General features: G+C 40.2%; 1 long non-coding RNA gene across 1 annotated transcript; it reads right to left on the reverse strand.

Annotated features, from left to right (window-relative positions):
• Window positions 1–4,026: 4,026 nt before the first annotated feature.
• LOC114769587 (uncharacterized) lies at window positions 4,027–5,642 on the reverse strand. Its single transcript, XR_003743233.1, has 3 exons — window positions 5,493–5,642; window positions 4,641–4,859; window positions 4,027–4,434 (listed from the first exon to the last, which is right to left on the reverse strand). It is a non-coding gene; the product is annotated as an uncharacterized LOC114769587 (long non-coding RNA).
• Between the last annotated feature and the right edge of the window lie 7,558 nt (window positions 5,643–13,200).

The following is a 13,200-nucleotide window of genomic DNA, read 5'->3' on the forward strand; positions in this document are numbered from 1 at the left end:
AATTTGGTAACGTTTCAAGCATGCTAAAAAAAAATACATTCTAGCATTCAGCCTTCTCATGGACAATAAACTAAACCGGTCAAAGTACTAGAACAGGATGTACCGCCTACAAAGGCTAAGATAATTCAGAGTCTGCAGCACTATGTTGAACTATGTTTAGAATAACATTGTATATATTATTTTAGTTATTATCGGTCAACTAAAAAAAGTTCTAAAATGCTGCTTACTGATTGGCTCATTACGTCATGACATTGTTATATAATACTTTTGTTCTTTTTTGACAATAACAAAGATTCTTAAATACAGCTTGTTGATTGGCCTGTAACACCATAGCATGACACTATATGATACTTTTGTTCTTATTGGTCACCAAAAAAAGATTCTTAAATAAAGCTTGCAGACGGATATAAAATTCATTAAATAAAAAATGTTGAAATAACTGTAAATTAATTAACCCCTTTCCATGACACCCGTTAACACACTCCCTTTTAAATAATATGTATACCTAGGTCTTCTGCAACACTATATTGCACTATGTTTAGAATATTACTCTTCATGAAATACAACAGATTTATGTATACTGTTTTTAATTCAACAGCATGACATTGTGTATATTAGTTTTGTTCTTATTGGTCAATATCAAAGGTTCAAAAATGCAGCTTGCTGATTGGATGTTTATACAATGACATCATCATACATGTCTCTATTTAAGAAGCCAACTTTACAAGAGGCCTCAGAACCGATTCTTCAGGAGTACTGTTCACATCTATTGGAAAGACTGAAATGCATCCAGACAAACAAGCCGGGCCAGAGAAGGCCGCCCCCCATGGGAACATCACTCAGAACAATGACTCAGCACACCAGTGCAACCAGTGTGGCAAGAGGTTTCTTACAATGACCTCACTTAAAGTCCACATCAGAACCCACACCATGGAGAAACCGTATCGCTGCCCCGAATGTGGCAGGGGTTTTTCACAAAGCGCAAATCTTAAAAAACACCAGCAACAACACAAAATATATATTATACCACCATCACCACCGCCATATGACGAAGATACCTATATCTGGTGACCAGAGCAAATCTGAAGCAATCCAGCCTCCAGACACCTCCATCGGCTCTAAAATACATTAAACAGAAAATGTTGAAATACCTGTAAATAAATTAAGTTTGAATATAAGTGACCTTTTGTTTTTATTATTATTTTTTATATACAGTTGTGGTTTAAGCACGCTTGATTTCAGTTCTTGAAATCTTATGAAATTGCTTAAGGCCACATGTTAAAAAGAGGAATTAATGAAATAACCTCGCTGACACAATGTTTATACATCGTCAGGATCAGGAACAATATATTTTATTATTTTAAAGGTTGCACATATGAAGGCGAGTTTTAATACACCCTGCTTCCAATGACACATAAGTATATACACAAAGATATAAAACACTGTAAATTCACTACACATTTGCAGAAACATACATCTGTACATACAGGGAGTATTTTGTCCACATCATCCTCTTCATGCATGTTATCTTACTCCAAGCTGTATAGGCTCGAAAGCCTACTACCAATTAAGCATATTAGGTGATGTGCATCTCTGTAATGAGAAGGGGTGTGGTCTAATGACATCAACACCCTTTATCAGTGTGTGCATAATTATTAGGCAACTTCCTTTCCTTTGGCAAAATGGGTCAAAAGAAGGACTTGACAGGCTCAGAAAAGTAAAAAATAATGAGATATCTTGCAGAGGGATGCAGCACTCTTAAAATCGAACAATCAAGCGTTTCATTCAAAATAGTCATCAGGGTCGCAAGAAGCATGTGGAAAAAAACAAAGTGCAAAATAACTGCCTATGAACTGTGAAAAGTCAAGCGTGCAGCTGCCAAGATGCCACTTGCCACCAGTTTGGCCATATTTCAGAGCTGCAACATCACTGGAGTGCTCAAAAGCACAAGGTGTGCAATACTCAGAGACATGGCCAAGGTAAGAAAGGCTGAAAGACGACCACCACTGAACAAGACACACAAGCTGAAACGTCAAGACTGGGCCAAGAAATATCTCAAGACTGATTTTTCTAAGGTTTTATGGACCGATGAAATGAGAGTGAGTCTTGATGGGCCACATGGATGGGCCCGTGGCTGGATTGGTAAAGGGCAGAGAGCTCCAGTCCGACTCAGACGCCAGCAAGGTGGAGGTGGAGTACTGGTTTGGGCTGGTATCATCAAAGATGAGCTTGTGGGGCCTTTTCGGGTTGAGGATGGAGTCAAGCTCAACTCCCAGTCCTACTGCCAGTTTCTGGAAGACACCTTCTTCAAGCAGTGGTACAGGAAGAAGTCTGCATCCTTCAAGAAAAACATGATTTTCATGCAGGACAATGCTCCATCACACGCGTCCAAGTACTCCACAGCGTGGCTGGCAAGAAAGGGTATAGAAGAAGAAAAACTAATGACATGGCCTCCTTGTTCACCTGATCTGAACCCCATTGAGAACCTGTGGTCCATCATCAAATGTGAGATTTACAAGGAGGGAAAACTACGGTGGCCCTGAAGTGCAAATCACAACGACAAAAGAAGAATCACAACGACAAATTGAGAATCACAATTACATTAAGAAACCGGAAAGGGTAGGTACCAGTCAGCAACGGGAGACATCACTGATTGGACGACAGTCTTTCGTCTTTGGAACCGGACGTCCCTCTGCCTGTAGCGCATTTCGTTTGAACGGCGGAATGTTTTGTTCAGACTGTGGGAAAAAGTTGGTGGAGGAGTCACCGAACTTTTGCAGCGGCTGTGGCAAAAGGCTTTATGATGCATCTAGCATTGGAGACACTTCACTCCCATCGAGTAAGTTAATAAGCATGATAAAAGTTTTTTTTTTATGGTTGTATTAGCCTAGCATTAGCTGTTTCCAGACCATAGCAGACCTGAGGGCTGTTCCACGAAGCGAACTCGGAAAATTGAGGCTCATTTGAAAATGCACACCGCTGTCAAAAATGACTGCTCAAGACCTTTCTAGTAGTGAAGGTTTGGGGGCAGTTCTAGTGTTAAACAAACCTCACAGCTAGGGTGCCACGAACCAGGCTTGTCCACAAGCATATTGCATAGTGAATAAGCTGAACGACTGCATGTTAGCTTGTTCCTTTATTGAGCCGTGATTTTCAGAGTGAGCCTGGCTTTTGGGATTAGTTTTTTAAGTGCACTGCAACAGCATTCCAGTGTGCTGACCCCACTCATATGCTTCTCTGCCAAGGCCCTGACTGCTTCAGAACTGGAGAGCATGTTCAGACCAGATCTCAGCCCAGCAGGAAGCAACAGGCGGCATAAGGAGGTCCTAACACTTGGCTTTTGGGCAGATTATCTCCTTGATTCTGAAGGCTTGAATGGATACCTTTTTGTTTATAGTTTTATGAAAGGAGAGGTAAGGAAATTAATTTTAATGTACTACAGTGTTTACTTTCTTCTTTCAGAGAAGGCAACAGCAGTGTCTGGAAGATTTGATGATGTTTGCCACAGGGCTGACGGCAGTTCCACCGGCAGGAATGACACCACCACCACCATGCATCCAGTTTTTAAGTGATTCGCCTTTTCCAGTTGCAAACACCTGTGCAAATACTCTGAAGCTTCCCATCTGTGACTCATACAGCATCTGTAAGGCCAACATGGACTTTGGAATTCAAAATGCTCCAGAATTTGGATGTTCTTAAATCACCAAGGTCATGTTACAGTCACTATGTTACCCTGTGAAGTTCAGCTGCCCTTGGCACATTACTTAACACATTCATGTGAGAAAGCAACTTCCATCTTGTTAAACACTTGTTTTATTCTGAATATTGTGTATGTTGGAAAAGTAACAAATGCTGGACACTATTTATAAATGGTTTTATTAAAGAAAATTTAAAATGTTTCCTTGTGGTTAAATGTTAATATTTAAATCCATACCAGGTGCTGTATATTATGAACAATACTATATTCAATTTAGCAAGATGGAAAGGAACCACTACATACATTAAAAACTGAAGGAAAAACAGAAGGGCTGGAGCACTCCATTGAGTCCAAAGGTTCTATTAGGTGCAAAAAAGGAAAGGCACTAAAGTGTCAACACAGTGTGTGTCTTCGTCAGAGTAACTCTGACCCTTCTGTTTTTCATTATGGCTGTCCATCAGCTGTAGAGCAACTCATGAGTGGATGACGCACGGAGTGCCTTATTACACATTCAAAACTGAAGTTCAGTTAGTTGGTGTCTAAAACCCAGCTATGTCCTTCAGGGTTAAATACAGTTCTGTGGCTGATTCCCAGTCTTGTGGCTGCTGCAGTGTAGAGCCTGTTGTAAATATTCCTCAATGTTTGGATCACCACACAATCCAACCGGTAGCCTCTCCTCAGGAAATGCATCCAGTTCCCTCTCCTCAACAGCAAATCCACAGTCTCTTGAACCATATCTGCAAAATGAAAATAGAACAGTGAAGGATTTTTTTGCTGACAATATGGAACTATGTAAATCAACGCATGCAGTGACAGGTTATAAACTGCTCTATCATACTTGTGTAAAATTATGAATATATATTAACCAACTTAAGCAATAAGATAACAATTTGCATTTAGTTTAATGCAAAAGCTTAATTCATTTTGTTAAGAACTCAAATACCTGTGAGGCAAGAGACAGAGTTCGTTTGGAATCCTCCCTGGACACGATGCAAGTCTGCTTGGCCGGATCCTGTATTTGTTCCAGAGGTCTTTGCATTCATCCAGGTCTGTCTGTAGAACCCTGCTGAAGCAGAATCTCAGCAAGCATTGGTGTTCGTGGCTTCCATTGAAGTTTCCAGAGTCTCTTAGGTCTCCAAACAAGTCCATCCAAAACTGAGACCTGGGTATATAATTAGTAATATTTAAGTATCAATTTAGCTTTGTTCTTGGTCATTTTATAATGTTTGAAAAAAAATATCCCGTGTTACATTTTGGTCTAATTTAAAACATGCCACAAATGGATTTCAAACAAAGTAATGCATATTAGTTTTCCATAAATATTGTAGCGACCCAGCAGTAATGTTATTGTTAAAATGTTGTATTCTTTTCACTCTGCTCTGTGTGTTGGTTGTGAGGAGTGGAGAGAGTTTGGTCTGAGTTGCGGTGTGTTTTTTTTTTTTTTCACGAAGCAAACTAATCCCAAAAGCCAGGCTCACTCTGAAAATCACGGCTCAATAAAGGAACAAGCTAACCTGCAGTCATTCAGCTTATTCACTATGCAATATGCTTGTGGACAAGCCTGGTTCGTGGCACCCTAGCTGTGAGGTTAGTTTAACACTAGAACTGCCCCCAAACCTTCACTACTAGAAAGGTCTTGAGCAGTCATTTTGACAGCGGTGTGCATTTTCAAATGAGCCTCGATTTTCCGAGTTCGCTTCGTGGAACAGCCCTCTGGTCTGCTATGGTCTGGAAACAGCTAATGCTAGGCTAATACAACCATAAAAAAAAACTTTTATCATGCTATTTAACTTACTCGATGGGAGTGAAGTGTCTCCAATGCTAGATGCATCATAAAGCCTTTTGCCACAGCCGCTGCAAAAGTTCGGTGACTCCTCCACCAACTTTTTCCCACAGTCTGAACAAAACATTCCGCCGTTCAAACGAAATGCGCTACAGGCAGAGGGACGTCCGGTTCCAAAGACGAAAGACTGTCGTCCAATCAGTGATGTCTCCCGTTGCTGACTGGTACCTACCCTTTCCGGTTTCTTAATGTAATTGAGATTCTCAATTTGTCGTTGTGATTTGCACTTCAGGGCCACCGTAGAAAACACTACACCTCTCTGAACAGTGTCTGGGAGGCTGTGGTTGCTGCTGTACGCAATGTTGATGGTGAACAGATCAAAACACTGACAGAATCCATGGATGGCAGGCTTTTGAGTGTCCTTGCAAAGAAAGGTGGCTATATTGGTCGCTGGTTTGTTTTTTTTTTGTTTGTTTTTGAATGTCAGAAATGTAAATGTAAAATAAAAATAACAACAGCATGAAGTGAAGTGAAAGTGAAGTGATTGTCACTTGTGATACACAGCAGCAAAACACACGGTGCACACAGTGAAATTTGTCCTCTGCATTTAACCCATCACCCTTGGTGAGAAGTGGGAAGCCATGACAGGCGCCAGGGAGCAGTGTGTGGGGACGGTGCTTTGCTCTGTGGCACCTCAGTGGCACCTTGGTGGATCAGGATTCGAACCGGCAACCTTCTGATTATGGGGCCGCTTCCTTAACCGCTAGGCCGACACTGCCCCTAATAAAGAGTGAAATCACTGTTCAAAAGGAAATCATAATTTGCATATTAATAACATAATGTGTCACAAGGAATTTGGTGACATTTGGAGCACGTCAAAAAAATAGCAGACTAACATTGAATACACAAATTTTGGTAACGATTCAAGCACGGAGACATATTTACATATTAACATGTTAATGCTAGCATGCTAACATCAAAAATGCTAACATGACATGGCCATGATAAATCACATACAATTTGGCGAAGTTTCGAGCATTTTGAAAAAAATTGCATATTCATGCTAACATGCTTACATCAACAACACAAGGATTTAGGATGGTAGTAGCCTACTGGGTAACACACTCGCCTAGACACTTCACCCTAAGTTGCTCCAGCGGGGACTGTAACTGCTAATGTAAAATGTAAATGCTAATCGTAAGTCGCTCTGCATAAGGGCGTCTGATAAATGCCGTAAATGTAATGTAATGTAAATGTTTAAAGCGTGTTTAAAAATTACCATGTTAGCATGTTAATGCTAGCATGTTAACATTAACAATGCTCACGAAACGTTGCCAAAATGTGTCATGAAATAAGGTGATATTTGAACCATGTTGAAAAAATTATCATGTAAATACTAGCATGTTAACAAAAAATGCTAACAGGGCATGGCCATTATGCGTCACACAAAATTTGTTGTGGTGACATTGTAAGCATGTTGAAATAATAGCATATTCATGTTAGCATGCTCCTTTCAAAAATAACAGGTAACAGGGCCTGATGCATCTCAAGGAAGTTAGTGATATTTGGAACATTTAGAAAAATTTGCATTTTAATATGCTAATGTTAACATGATAACATAAAACATGCTAACAAAGTGGCCACAATGACTCACATAAAATATGGTGATGTTTTAAACAGGGCGTGTCCATGATGCATCTCAAAAAAATTTGGTGACATTCGTAGCCTTTTAAAAAATGTGCATGTTAATATATAATAACATGCTAATAACATCAAAAGTGCATGATATGCATGATAAATGCTAAATTGATCATGTTAATATGTTAATGCTAGCATACTAAAAAAAAAAATGTTACAATACTTTTGTGACGTTTTAAACATTACATGTTGTCATGCTGGTGCTAGTATGCTAACAAAAAATATTGTAAATAAGGTATTGTCACAATACCTCACATAAGATTTTGTGACATTTTGACCAAGTTGAAAACGTTATATTTTAAGTTGTTGATGATAGCATGCTAACATAAAAAATGCTAACAGGGCATGGCCAGTATGTGTCTCATAAAATTTGGTAACGTTTCAAGCATGTTAAAAAAAAATACATTCTAGCATTCGGCCTTCTCATGGACAATAAACTAAACCGGTCAAAGTGCTAGAAAGTTCAAAACAGGATGTACCGCCTACGAAGGCTAAGATAATTCAGAGTCTGCAGCACTATGTTGAACTATGTTTAGAATAATGTTTTTGGCTGGTTTCGTCATAACATTGTATATATTACTTTAGTTATTATTGGTCAACTAACAAAAGTTCTAAAATGCTGCTTACTGATTGGCTCATTACGTCATGACATTGTTCTTTTTTGACAATAACAAAGATTCTTAAATACAGCTTGTTGATTGGCTTGTAACACCATGACTTCACTCAGATGAAGATACCTATATCTGGTGACCAGAGCAAATCTGAAGCAATCCAGTAGACGACACCTCCATCGGCTCTAAAATACATTAAACAGAAAATGTTGAAATAACTGTAAATAAATTAAGTTTGAATATAAGTGACCTTTTGTTTTCATTATTATTTTTTATATACAGTTGTGGTTTAAGCACGCTTGATTTCAGTTCTTGAAATCTTATGAAATTGCTTAAGGCCACATGTTGAAAAGAGGAATTAATGAAATAACCTCGCTGACACAATGCTTATACATCGTCAGCATCAGGAACAATATATTTTATTATTTTAAAGGTTGCACATATGAAGGCGAGTTTTAATACACCTTGCTTCCAATGACACATAAGTATATACACAAAGATATAAAACATTGTAAATTCACTACACATTTGCAGAAACATACATCTGTACATATTTTGGAGTATTTTGTCCACATCATCCTCTTCATGCATGTTGTCTTACTCCAAGCTGTATAGGCTCGAAAGCCTACTACCAATTAAGCATATTAGGTGATGTGCATCTCTGTAATGAGAAGGGGTGTGGTCTAATGACATCAACACCCTTTATCAGGTGTGCATAATTATTAGGCAACTTCCTTTCCTTTGGCAAAATGGGTCAAAAGAAGGACTTGACAGGCTCAGAAAAGTCAAAAATAGTGAGATATCTTGCAGAGGGATGCAGCACTCTTAAAATCGAACAATCAAGCGTTTCATTCAAAATAGTCAACAGGGTCGCAAGAAGCATGTGGGAAAAAAACAAGGTGCAAAATAACTGCCCATGAACTGTGAAAAGTCAAGCGTGCAGCTGCCAAGATGCCACTTGCCACCAGTTTGGCCATATTTCAGAGCTGCAACATCACTGGAGTGCTCAAAAGCACAAGGTGTGCAATACTCAGAGACATGGCCAAGACACAAGACACACAAGCTGAGACGTCAAGACTGGGCCAAGAAATATCTCAAGACTGATTTTTCTAAGGTTTTATGGACCGATGAAATGAGAGTGAGTCTTGATGGGCCCGTGGCTGGATTGGTAAAGGGCAGAGAGCTCCAGTCCGACTCAGACGCCAGCAAGGTGGAGGTGGAGTACTGGTTTGGGCTGGTATCATCAAAGATGAGCTTGTGGGGCCTTTTCGGGTTGAGGTTGGAGTCAAGCTCAACTCCCAGTCCTACTGCCAGTTTTCCATCATCAAATGTGAGATTTACAAGGAGGGAAAACAGTACACCTCTCTGAACAGTGTCTGGGGAGGCTGTGGTTGCTGCTGCACGCAATGTTGATGGTGAACAGATCAAAACACTGACAGAATCCATGGATGGCAGGCTTTTGAGTGTCCTTGCAAAGAAAGGTGGCTATATTGGTCGCTGATTTGTTTTGTTTTTGAATGTCAGAAATGTATATTTGTGAATGTGGAGATGTTATATTGGTTTCACTGGTAAAAATAAATAATTGAAATTGGTATATATGTTTTTTGTTAAGTTGCCTAATAATTATGCACACACAGATATCCCCCTAAAATAGCTAAAAATAAAAACAAACTAAAAACTACTTCCAAAAACATTCAGCTTTGATATTAATGAGTTTTTTTGGTTCATTGAGAACATGGTTGTTCAATAATAAAATTATTCCTCAAAAATACAACTTGCCTAATAATTCTGCACTCCCTGTATACAACTTACAGATAAAAACTCAAACATTCAAAAGTCACAGCAAGAACCAGACATGAATCTTACATTGTACATGGGTGATTCACTGAACAAAAACATGCATCATTTATGAAGCTAATGCTAATCAACAGATCGTTCTTTCACAAGCCAACTTCCCTCAGATTGACAAAGTTCTGTGCATGCAGAATGAAACGTCTCGACATTGAAGAAAGAAAGTCCAGTTGCCATGACTCAACTTTCAGACGTCATTCTTTCATGCTAGTCACGAGTTTCCCCGCTAGCAGCTTAGCTCCGTAGCAATAAGCAACAGACAGTAATATCACAAGGCACTTAGAATCCTAAGTGTCTCGAAAATGCACAACTTTACAATAAAACACTTATGTTGCAAGGGTGAACGGACTCAAGCCATAACAGACGAAAATGGGAAAATAGTTAAATAACCTCGAGAACACAAAGCTTCCCCCTCGTCAGCCTCAGCAAGAATGAAGCATCGGTTCGCAAGTTGCCCAGGTACTATCAATCAACCAAGGCTCAACAAGTAGCTCACAGATATGCAGCAAATAAATTAACCCCTTTTCATGACACCTGTTAACACACTCCCTTTTAAATAATATGTATACCTAGGTCTTCTGCAACACTATATTGCACTATGTTTAGAATATTAATCTTCATAAAATACAACAGATTTATGTATACTGTTTTTAATTCAACAGCCTGCTGGTTGTCTTGTTACATCATGATATTGCCATATATTGCTTTGTTCTTATTGGTCAACTAACAAAGGTTCTTAAATGCAGCTTGCTGATTGGCTCATTATGTCATGACATTGTTATATATTCATTTTGTTCTTATTGGTCAATAACAAAGATTGTAAAATGCTGGTTGGATGTTTATGCGATGACATCATCATACATGTCTCTATTTAAGAAGCCAACTTTACAAGAGGCCTCAGAAACGATTCTTCAGGAGTGCTGTTTACAGCTATTGGAAAGACTGAAATGCATCCAGACAGACAAGCCAGGCCAGTGAAGGCCGCCCCCCATGGGAACATCACTCAGCACAATGGTAGCACCTCCACACACCTCCCAGAACATGGGAAAGCACACCAGTGCAACCAGTGTGGTAAAAGGTTTCTTACAATGCCCTCACTTAACATCCACATCAGAGCCCACACCGGGGAGAAGCCGTATCGCTGCACCGGATGTGGGAGGGGCTTTTCACAAAGCGCAAATCTTAAAAGACACCAGCTAGTACACACCGGTCAACAGCCACATAAGTGTGAGATTTGTGGTAAACTATTTTCACAAAGCTCTAATCTCAAGACCCACCTCAAAATCCACAGTGGAGAGAAGTCCCACAAGTGCAACATGTGTGGAAAGAGCTTTACACATAAAACTACTCTGCAAAATCACGAGAGGCTGCATACTGGCAAAAAGCCATACCAGTGTGCTGAATGTGATAAGACATTTGCACACCAATCCAGCCTGAAAATGCACGAGAAAAGACACAGAGAAAAAAAGAAGCTGCACATGAAGATCCACGCTTCAGAGCAGCCATCGAGCTCCATGGAGCATCAGGAGAGCTGTTCAGTAGATTCAGAGATAGAGTTCCACATGAATTTATACGCGCAATTCTTCGCTGAACAGGACCAAGAGCAGCAGTGTCATAAACAGAATCAAGAAAACATACCACCACCCGCGTACCACAACAAAGACGATTTCCAGACTCTGGTGACTCTCATACCACCATCACCACTACCACTGCTCTACAACGAAGATGCCTTGCACCAGCCGCAGTGGGATTTACAGGATCTGGTGAACATACCACCATCACCACTACCACTGCTCTACAACGAAGATGCCTTGCACCAGCCGCAGTGGGATTTACAGGATCTGGTGAACATACCACCATCACCACTACCACTGCTCTACAACGAAGATGCCTTGCACCAGCCGCAGTGGGATTTACAGGATCTGGTGAACATACCACCATCACCACTACCACTGCTCTACAACGAAGATGCCTTGCACCAGCCGCAGTGGGATTTACAGGATCTGGTGAACATACCACCATCTCCATCACTGCTCTACAACGAAGATATCCTACAGCAGCTACAAGGGGATTTACAGGTCCTGGTGAACATACCACCACCGGACCACAACGAAGATTCCCTACAGCAGCTACAAGGGGATTTACAGGATCTGGTGAACATACCACCATCTCCATCACTGCTCTACAACGAAGATATCCTACAGCAGCTACATGGGGATTTACAGGAGCTGGTGAACATACCACCATCTCCATCACTGCTCTACAACGAAGATGCCTTACAGCAGCCGCAGTGGGATTTACAGGTCCTGGTGAACATACCACCATCGCACCAGAACGAAGATTCCCTGCAGCAGCTACAAGGGGATTTACAGGATCTGGTGAACATGTTACCACCATCACTTTCGCTGCCCCACGACGAAGATGCTTATTTCTGGTGACAAGAGCAAATCTGAAGCGATCCAGCAGATGGCGCCACCATTGGATATAAAACTCAATACATAGAAAATGTTGAAATAACTGTAAATAAATTAATTTTGAATATAAGTGATCTTTTGTTTTTTATTATTATTTTGTATGTATGTAAAAATTCACATTTTTAATGAATCTGTGAGCGCATGTGATGCCACGGTGCCACTGGTACATCAGGTGGCACAACTGTCCTGATAGTCGATCTTTAACCCTACTTTTTAGTTTTGGTTGACTACGACCACTATTTTACGTTGCTTTTGCTCCATTTTCCTTTCTTGCATCACCTACATGATGTTTTGTTTTGTAAGTCTGTGTTCGGCCATGAAGCAAATGGTTTTTTTTTTGTCTCAGAAAAGACAGGATAACCACTCCTCCGCCACTATAACTGGCACAGGCGATATCTGTGGTGTCTGTTCTACCTATCCTGCCACATTGGTAACCTTCCTTATGGTCGGTATTTGCCCTTGAGCCTTTTCTGTTTTTCAAATAAAATGATGTTCTTGTAGTGAGCTTGTGCTCTTACATTTACATTTACAGTGTTTATCAGACGCCCTTATCCCCTTATCCAGAGTGACATACAATCAGTAGTAACAGGGACAGTCCCCCTGGACTGTAGTAAGGGGGATTTGAACCTGGGTCTTCTGGTTCATAGGCCTAGTGTGTTACCCACTAGGCTACTACCACCCACTCTTCTTGCAATGTGACGTACTTTTATAAAACTGAATGAAACTCCCAGACACTGGAGTTGGAAATAAATTTAAGTTGAGAGGAGTCCACTTAAACCACCCTGGCACCAGTCATTTGGGGGTCCATCAAATCCAGCGCTGCCCTTTTGAATGCAATCTTCCTGTTTCACATGAGTTCGGGTTGCCTAAACATATTTAATTAATCCATGACAGGCCTCATTAACAAGCATCCAGCAAATACAAGATTTTTTTCACATTTATTATTGTGCAGTGACTTTTATATACATGTTTTACACCACATTTACACAGTTTTTTAAATAATCAATTTCCACCCTTCTTGTGTCATTAGTTAAAATTATTTACATTAAGGGGAAAAGAGTTGTGAGAATTATTTCCAGTTCTAAC

Source organism: Denticeps clupeoides, chromosome 19 (genome assembly GCF_900700375.1).
Source record: "Denticeps clupeoides chromosome 19, fDenClu1.1, whole genome shotgun sequence".
Classification (NCBI taxonomy): Eukaryota; Metazoa; Chordata; class Actinopteri; order Clupeiformes; family Denticipitidae; genus Denticeps; species Denticeps clupeoides.